This window comes from Lepidochelys kempii, chromosome 19 (assembly GCF_965140285.1).
Source record: "Lepidochelys kempii isolate rLepKem1 chromosome 19, rLepKem1.hap1, whole genome shotgun sequence".
In the NCBI taxonomy this organism is placed as follows: Eukaryota; Metazoa; Chordata; order Testudines; family Cheloniidae; genus Lepidochelys; species Lepidochelys kempii.
Genome location: NC_136398.1, coordinates 11,200,309 through 11,210,407, shown reverse-complemented (window position 1 = coordinate 11,210,407; position 10,099 = coordinate 11,200,309).

Genomic DNA, 10,099 nt, shown 5'->3' with positions numbered 1-10,099 from the left:
CCCAGGCTGGCTAGTGCTCGCAGCCCCCCCAGCCCTGGAGTGCCAGAAGGGAGAACGTGCTGCGCTGCTGCAGCCCCCCTAGCCCTGGGAAGCCGGGCGGTGTGTCCCCAGCCCCTGGAGTCCAGTGGCACCAGCGAAGCGGTGCCCTGGGGGGCGAAGTGTGGGCAGGGCCATGCCTGGCTGTTTGGGGAGGCACAGCCCATGCAGGTGCCCCAGAGGGAACGAACAGAACAGAGGACCCTCAAGTGATCCAGCCCCTGTCACCCATTCCCAGCCTCTGGCAAAACACAACCTGAGTCCACATTTTAAAGGCTAATAAAAGAAACCTGAGCCGTAGCCAAATCAACCTGCCAAACACAGAGACGAAAATCAAAACAAACTCTAAATAAATAAAGGAAATAACTTTAAACAAACATGAAGGGCCCAACTCCTCTCTCCAATGCACGGGTGTAATTCAGCCCCATTCAGGGTCAGTGAATTTGTGGAAGCACAAACAAGCCAGGTTCCTAGTCTGAAGGCCCGACTGGGGACAGAAAATAGCTTGAACAACAAATTTTTTTCACTGGTACATTTTTCTTGAATGGTGCAAAACCACCAATCAGGAGAAAAACAACACAGGGATAAAGAGAGGTGATGATGGGGTTTCAAAGATTAGCTCTCTTTAAAGAACATTTGTTCCCTGTGGATTCAGAGGGCTGATCCCGGATCACAAACTCCTCCGACCTAAGGGATTTCTGAACGTGCAGAGAAGAAGTCGCCGCATAGGTGTCCTGCGCCCATTCGCCATTGCCCTTGTGCTGCCGTTTACACAAGTGCAAAGTGGATGTAAAATGCTACAAAATTAGAACAGTAGCGTTTCTGCTCACTTTTGCACGCGTTTATATGGCAGCTCCAGGAGTAGGGCAATGGAGAATCAGCGTGGACTCAGGCCTCATCTACGCTTAACACTTCTAGGGCACGGCTTTGTCAGTCAGGGGTGTGCAAAAAACCACACCTCCTAACAACACACTTGTGCTGACAAAACGCCCAGTGTAGGTGCAGCTACACGGACAGAACAGTGCTGCTTGGTCAGCACAATTGATGCTGTTCACCGAGGTAATGGCACAGTGTGGGGGAGGACAACAAAGAAGGATTATGGGGTAGTAGCAGAGAGAAGAAGGGGAAGCCAGGACTGGCATAAAAGGGGGAGCTGCAAGTCAGAGTCCTGGGTTCCCCTCCTCCCATAGCCCTTCCTTATAGCTTCCCCTGCTATCCTGTGTTCCATTCATATTGAGTTGTATGTTTTTTTGATGTATCCACTAGAGACTGGGAAAAAGAAAAGAAGGACTTGTGGCACCTTAGAGACTAACCAATTTATCTGAGCATAAGCTTTCGTGAGCTACAGCTCACTTCATCAGAGACTGGGAGTAGATCACCCCATCCCTGTTCCTTTATACATGGCTTATCATCCCTAAATTAGGGCACAGATTTTGATAAGCAACACACAAGGCCAAACAACTGGCAGCATTATTAATGGAGCTATGCCGGAGATGAACGTGGTCCGTCATTTCATCGAACAATCAGACAGACAGCGCAGTGCCAAATTCTGCTCTCAGCTGCCCTGGCGCAGCCCCTATTGATTTCCACCCCTGTTGATTTGACTAACAAACACCAAATTTCTACAAAAGAAAGAGCCCCAGACAACAGTGCCAAGAAAGAGCCACACACGGCAAAGTCCAGAAAACAGAAGTAGCTGCGCAAACAGCTCTGTATTTGCCTGGCAACAGCCTCCTCCTGCTCCAATCCAAAACGCCTGCCAGTTAGGTGAAAATATGTCTTTGCACCTTGCTAATGGTACTTCCAAGGACAGCCAATGGATAGGCAGCTCAAGAAGGAACAGCAGAGCGTGGTTGGCTGAGACTTCAGGCCACTCAGCCAGTGCCTGCAAGGAGCACAACAAAGGGAAAAGAGGAAGCTTGCAGTTGCAGCTTATACAGTCAAACTGATTTTTTCCCTCTGGCTGATAAAGCTCCCCACACAACTAGTGTTATTTTTAGCAGCGTTTTGCAATTGCAGCTTTACTGCAAAACTCTGGCTTGACAACGTTCTGTGCTCTTTAACCACCTTTCTGTGCAAAGAGACCCCAGTTTGCCTTCCATTCCCTTCAGACCTATGCACACTGCAGCTCAGATCATGATAGCAAGGTTTAGCATCCTTAGCCACTTGACCAGTGCAGTCAGGGAGGCCAGATTCTTCTCTCTCTTGTAAATCCATCAGGTCCAACTCCTCCCATGTTACTCTAGGGTTTAAAATCTGGAGAGGCCAAACAGTGGGGCCAGAGCCCTTTTAAATTGCACGTGACTTGAGATGAAGCCAAGTCCAAGCCCCAGACCCAAATCCTCCTGGACTCTGGGGAAGGCTGGGCCTCTCCTTATAATGCTTCCATACCAGAACCAGAGCTTCAGATCTCTCAGTTTGGACTCATCTCTCAGTCCCAAATCAGAACCAAAAAATCTGAACAGCCCAAGCCTTGGCAAAATTTGATTCGAGCCTGAAATTCAAAGGCAAACTCCACAATGCAGCCCCCATTTCTCCAGGCAGCAATGCACCCAGCAGAGGCAAAGCATCGATCCATGAGCAAATTGCACATTCAGAAACTGTTTCTCCCCTGCTTCATATCCTGTCTCGTCATTTACACCTGGCCAGAGAGGGTGTAAAGTTCACCACTTATTCACACCAATGGTGCTGTTGCACACTCACTTTTCACAGGCTGAATGGCGACATGAGGTGGCAAGGCAGGAAATCGGCTTCCCAGGGTAGGTCCCAAAGCACACAAGCCCCGCTAGCTAACAGCAGCATGAGGGGATGTTCTGGCACCTGGTAAAACCCCCTCCTTCTATGGAAAGAGCCCCAGGATCATTAACATCCTCATAGAGCAGACAAGACAAGACATTGCATTTTAACAATTTACTGCAAACACCCCCATCACCATACACTCACACACACAAAAGAAGCCACCTGCCACACAAGCATGATCAGGCTGATTTGACCCAGTGGAGATTTGAACCTCTGGCTCCAGGGAGTCTGGGTATTTCAAGCCTGAGGCCCCTAGAAGCACACTATGTGCAGAGGTGGGAGGAGATAGGCCAATTGCTGCTGGCTTTCACCTGTACCTGGAAACGCACAGACCTGCATGGCACCTGAAGATCAAGAAGAGATACATTGCCATGCCCACCTGCAAACACAAAGGCTGCTGTTATCCAAGGCCACAAACCATGGATTTGCTCTAATTTTACCTGTCGGCCTTGAGCCTAACTCTGCTTTCATTTACACTGGTGTAAATCAGGAGTAACTCCACTAAAAGCACAGTGTAAACAGAACGGAAGATCAGAATCAGGCTCTTGGTCTCACTTTACTCTGTGCTCCCTCTGAGGGCCTGAAGCCTGCCTGCTCTTTGCCCAATCCTTCTCACACCACACCTCCAACGTTTCATACACTGATCATCTTGGTTCGAGAACCTTCTCCTCTGCAACTGCAGCTGCCTAGAACACTGCATCCCGTTTGAAAAGATTTCTTTCCTCCCAATCGCTCAGGCATCTCTTTGGCCCCTATAATATTGATCTCTGGCTCCTTGTCTATTCCTGCCCCCTTCTTTATCCATCCCTTATTGGCTTTAGGACCAAGTGCACAGCCAAGTCCCAGAAGCTGCTTCTAACCTGCATGTGCACTCTCAGCTGCATCCCTCCAGCTGATCATAATCCTCTCACTGTTACCTTCTACCATCCTTGCTCGTTTATTGCAGCCACCTGTTAGGCTGTAAGCAGTTTGGGGGCAGGGACCATTTTTGTTATGTGTGCATACAGCACCTAGCGCAATGGGGCTGGGCCTCCAGGTACTACCACCATACAATTATAATTCAGAATCATCATCCTGCATGGGCTTCTCCCAACCACTGGGCAGGTGCCGTGCTGTCAAGCTCCTTCTTTTGTCCAACTCCCTGCCCCCACACCAGTAGCAAATTTAGCAGGAGAAGCAGGGCAGATCCTGCAGGTTCATTCCATCCCCAAGCCCCCACCTGATACAGGGCTCCAGGCTTGGGTGAGGAATTGCCCAGTGTGTTCAGGAGAGCAGGCGTTGGTTTGTGGGAGGCCAGACGAGATTGCCTGCAAATGCTTTCCAGGTGATAATGACACAGGTTCTTGTTTCGTTCCCCCACTAGGGCTTCTGTTGGGACAGGCACAAAAATTCAGCCAGGAGGCAACAGAGGCAGCCTGAGATCCCTACAAGGGTCTTCTCAACCTCCCTGCTTTGGTTGATTGACCTCTCAGGCTGCTGGGGCAGACAGCCGCCTTGCCTCCCATCAGTGGGTCAAGGAGTGGTGGTGCCTCGCACTCAGAACCTGACTCAGCAGTGCTCTGTGTCCTGCTCTCCTTGCCAGACAGCATGGGACCGACCTCTGCACCTGCCTTCCAGAGCACCCCTGTGCAGTTCTGTCCCACGTCTCACTACATAGCGCTAGGCAGTCTGCTCAGCATTGACCACCACTTTGTGTCCCACAGAGAGAGAGAGAGAAAGGTTTGTATGTATACACTGAAGGATCCAACAGGCTCTTGCCAGCTCTGTCATTGGCTCTCCTGTGCTCCCAGTTGCCAAGGGAGTCCAGGCACAGAGTGTAGACATGTGGGAAGTGTAATACAATAGGAGTAATAATTAACGACCGTTCGCTAAGCCTCCCTTTCAGGGGAAGAGAATTTTTGATGTGTGGTACGTTTTCCACTGCTTTACAGAGCCAAGGGTCATTAGCTAACAGGCCAGTGGGGTGGCTATTCCCTGAGCATCAGGTATGGGCCATCTAGACTCGCTGGATTCAAACGATGCCGCCGAGGGGTCGACTCAGCCTTTCATCTGGCAAAGGCTGATAAGTGGAGTCATGTGGAGTTCACTGCGTGTGTGTGATTTTCCAGGTGCTTTCTTCAAACCCAAGTCCCGTCCCACCCCATCCGGACAATACAGATCCTGGGAGGTTTCTGATCCGAGCAGGGAGGTTTCCCCTGGGGTTTTTAGCCAGAATTTTACCCTGCCCATTTTCCTGTGCTCTGGCTGCAGCTTTTCACCCCAGAGCTGGCTGCACTTCCATGGTGGGTGAAGGGATTTTTGGCTGCAGAAGGACAGAGCGGGCCCAGCTCTCTCATCAAGGGGGCAAGGGGAGGGCATAAATGTTCTCACTGTGGGTGCAGTGCCCAGGGAGGCAAACGTCATGGGGAGGATGGTCTGTGCTGCAACTCCAAGGTTGCTGTGGGGACACAGGGGCCTTGTGGTTGACTTCAGGGGATTGGCTCAGCTGCCAGCTCAGGCTGTGCCTTACTGGGTCACAGAATGACAGTGTGAAATAATTAGGGCTGTCAAGCGACTAAAAAAATTAATCGCTATTAATCCCACTGTTGAACAACAATAGAATCCCATTTATTTTAAATATTTTTGGATGTTTTTCTACATTTTCAAATCTATTAATTTCAATCACAATACAGAACACAAAGTGTACAGTGCTCACTTTGTATTTTTGATTACAAATATTTGCACTGTAAAAAACAAAAAAAATATTTTTCAATTCACCTCATACAAGTACTGTAGTGCAATCTCTTTACATGAAAGTTGAACTTACAAATGTAGAATTATGTACAAAAAAACTGCATTCAAAAATAAAACAATGTAAAACTTTAGAGCCTACAAGTCCACTCAGTCCTACTTCTTGGTCAGCCAATCGCTCAGACAAACAAGGTTGGTTACAATTTGCAGGAGATAATGCTGCCTGCTTCTTGTTTACAATGTCACTTGAAAGTGAGAAGAGGTGTTCGCATGGCACTGTTGTAGCCGGTGTTGCAAGATATTTACGTGCCAGATGCGCTAAAGATTCATATGTCCCTTCATGCTTCAACCACCATTCCAAAGGACATGCTTCCATGCTGATGATGGGTTCTGCCTGACAACGATCCAAAGCAGTGCGGACTGATGCATGTTTGTTTTTATCATCTGAGTCAGATGTTACCAGCAGAAGGTTGATTTTCTTTTTTGGTGGTTTGGGTTCTGTAGTTTCCGCATCAGAGTGTTGCTCTTTTCAAACTTCTAAAAGCATGCTCCACGCCTCATCTCTCTCAGATTCTTAAACCTTGGGTCGAGTGCTGTAGCTATTTTCAGAAATCTCGCATCGGTACCTTCTTTGCATTTTGTCAAATCTGCTGTGAAAAAGTGTTCTTAAAACAAACATGGGCTGGGTCATTATCCGAGATTGCTATAACATGAAATATATGCGGAATGTGGGTAAAACAGAGCAGGAGACATACAATTATCTCCCCCAACAAGTAAAGTCACAAATTTAATTGACACATTATTTTTTTAACGAGCATAATCATCATGGAAGCATGTCCTCTGGAATGGTGGCTGAAGCATGAAGGGGCACACAAATGTTTAGCATATCCGGCATGTAAATACCTTGCAACGCTGGCTACAAAAGTGCCATGTGAACGCCTGTTTTCACTTCCAGGTGACATTGTAAATAAAAAGCAGGGAGCAGTATCTCCCATCAATGTAAACAAATTTGTTTGTCTTAGTGATTGGCAGAATAAGAAGTAGGACTGACTTGTAGGACTTGTAGGACTTGTAGGCTCTAAAGTTTTACACTGTTTTGTTTTCGAGTGCAGTTATGTAACCAAAAAAAATCTGCATTTGTAAGTTACACTTTCAGGATAAAGAGATTGCACTTCAGTACCTGTGTGAGGTTAACTGAAAAATACAATTTCTTTTGTTTATCATTTTTACAGTGCAAATATTTGTAATAAAAATAATAATATAAAGTGAGCACTGTGCACTTTGTATTCTGTGTTGTAATTGAAATCAATATTGAAAATGTAGAAAAACATCCACAATTATTTAATAATTTTCAACTGGTATTTTATTGTTATAAGTGCGATTAATCACAATTAATTGACAGCCCTAGAAATAATATGCACTGACAAGTGGCAGCACACGGGCCATTTCCACGCGCCCTGAAATCCAGGAAAGGCTTCCCCATTCCAGCGTGAAACTGATTTGTTTGCTTGATAAATAAGCATTTACAAAAGTCAACCCCACAGAAGTGAAACTGTCAGTCATTGTTAGAATAGTGCAAGCAGCCCTCTTCCAAGATCTGACCTCCACTGTGCTATACTGAGTCTCTCCCCTGAAGAGCTTACAATCTAATTAGACAAGATAGGCAAAGGATGGGAAGGGAAACTGAGGCACAGAGAGGGGGAAGTGACTTGCCCACAAAGACAGAATAGGTCAATGGTCAGCCCAGGAAAAGAACCCAGGTATCTTTGCCTGATTCACTGGTTCAATAGATAGATCACTTAATAACATATCCCATTCACAAAGCGTCTTTTGTTCTAAAGAATACTGAAACACGTTCTTGATTTCCAGAATTCACTTCACCTAGCAGTGAAGTGCAACCGCCTCTGGGGCAGAACGCACCAGCTGTTGAACAGCGTACAAAAAGATTATGCAACTGTTTGGGACAGGAAACAAAGGTCAACACTGGTGATTTAATTCAGCAGAGACACTTGCAGACAACACAAAATATTTGAGAAAAAAATATCTAATCAGAAAACGTTGAGGCAAATGCCACGAGAGACCTAGCCTTGCTTGAGACAGTTGCTCAGAGCCTACAACAGTCCTGAAAAGACAGGCTGCATGCATGCAATTGCCTACAGAGAAGAGCTTATTACACAAGAGCCAAAACACAAACCACCCCCCTCCCGATTAGCAGAGAGGCAGGACAGATTGAGCAAGGCCGGTCTGTAGCACATGTGAGCAATAAACTCAGCAATAAGGAGTGGCACCAGACACCCCCACCGCTCCTTAGCCTCTGGTGATCCATCCACAGCCAATTAGAGGCATAAAATCGGTCACCTGCAATCTCAGCACTTTTCCTGGGCTGTTTGTGTTGCTTCCTCCCATTTACCAGCTGCTCTGGGCTGTCAGCAGCTTTCCCTGACTCACTCGGTTTGCTCTTTGCTTTACAGCAATGCTGACAAGCTTGGCAAAGGCCCGATCGAACCTCCCTTGCTACCCAGTAACAGAGACCAGCAGCCTCTAACATGCAGGCTGCACATTCTGGTGCTCAGGATGGTGACTGGCAGGGCAGCACTACTGGGCCCCTTCTATCACTAAAGCATTGACTCATTCATCCCCACACAACCCCTTCTCTACGGCATCATTACCCCATGCTACAGAGGGAGACATTAAGGCAAAGGGCTGCAAGTCACTGCTAGAGTTGGGATTAAGATGCAAGACCTCACAAGTCCCAGTCCTGTATTCAGGCTACTAGGTCACACAATCTTTAGCTGCTACTGCCCTGAGCCCTTTACATGCATGCTGTGTGCCACCCCCCTGCCATTCACCTGGCTGGCTGTCAGCTTTGCCCTCTGGTGTACAGCACCAGGTGGGCACTCACAAAAAGGGAAAAACAATGACAACGAGGGCAAGCCCAAGACTCTGGCTTCCTCTGGATGAGGGGTGGCAGGGTGGTTTATTCTCCATGTCGACACAGTTGCTGGCCTCCTTGCTGAGGCGGACAGGACAGGACCAACCATGGGGGTGGGTTTGGGGGTGGGATATGGACAAGTCTACTAGGAATGGGAATCTTTGTTCATGGGCCACTTAGCCCTGGTGCCCTTTGTGGGTGGTGTGTATGACGCTGACTCAGTTGCCTGTTTGGCATTCTTCCCCATGGCCTAGAAGGTGGTATCCAATCCAGTACTGCAGCTCCACTGGACCCTGCCTGCCTGCCTGGACCCTTACTTGGGCAGTCCGCAGCATCTGGGAGCCTTCCTCTGTGACCTCGCTAAATGGGCAGCTCCTAGAGAGCCCGAGGAGCAGCACCAACACCTGGTGGAGACCCGATTGTGCTTCTGGCTCCTCCTTCACTGGCCCATTCTGGAGAGGGCAGGCACTTTGAATGCAGTTCAGCAGCGCCTGCCCCAGGGGCATTGGGCTCGGCGACCGCTCCTTGCACAGCATCTCTAGCAGGCTGCACATCAGCGTCTGCCATGCTGGCACACGACCACGGGGAAGCAAACGGGATCGTAAAGAGACCATGGCTCAGGGAAGATACAAAGTAGCTCCTCTGTCACTTGGGTGCTTGATGCCCCTAGAGTCAGCCCGTGCTAGTTCTCCAGTCCTGCCTGTGGCCTTTCCCCCGCCCCCGCAAGGAGTTTCCAAATCTGCAGCTCTCAGTCCCACTTCCTTGTAACGGACCAAGCCTGTCCAGCCACCCTTTGCTCAGCCCATCAGCCAGCTGGTTAGGATGCTGTAGCCAAGGAGACACAGTCCTTCCTTAGCTCTGCCAGACGTGTGTTGTGTGCTCTGCAAAGCAGACAGACAGACCCGAGCAGGCTGGGCCTGGGCAGGCTGTGAAAGCATCTCTGGCTGATGCAACCTTATTGCTCCCCCTGTCCATCTGGACTGGTAAGCTGATCGGAGCCAAAGCCGGGGTTGCACAGGTAAAAGGAGTCCCTGGAGAAACAGTGCAGGTGCCTTCTGGGACTTGTAGCCCTCTTTGTGTAGAGCATTCATAGCGCGGGGAAGCAGACGTTCCAGCATCCTCAACATCAGCTGATGCCGTGGGGAGACACTCACTCTCCGGGTAACATCTCCCCTCTTCCTCAGCAATCTTATGCCTCAAAGCAAAAAGGGCTAATGCAATCCTGGGCTGTATAAACAGGGGACGAGGGAGTCAGCACAGCACTTGGATTTTACCCTGTATATGGCCTTGGTGAGACTCATACTAATCCTGCACAGAGTTCTGGTGACCACCATTTAAAACGGATTGACACGGGTGCAGTGAAGAGCCAGCAAAATGATCTGAGGGTTGGAGAACATGCGGAGCGTTAGTGGAGCCCTTAAAAGAGGCAATGAAAGGTTCCAGCTTTAGAGAAGCACAAACCGTACCCGAGGCTGCACAACGTGCTTCGGCATGAGCCAATACCAGTTACCCTGGTTTTCAGACGTGCCGGGCACTTACATTTCTAACTGGAGTCCAGTGGCACTGCGAATGCTCAGCACATTTGAAAATCAGACCCCCAGG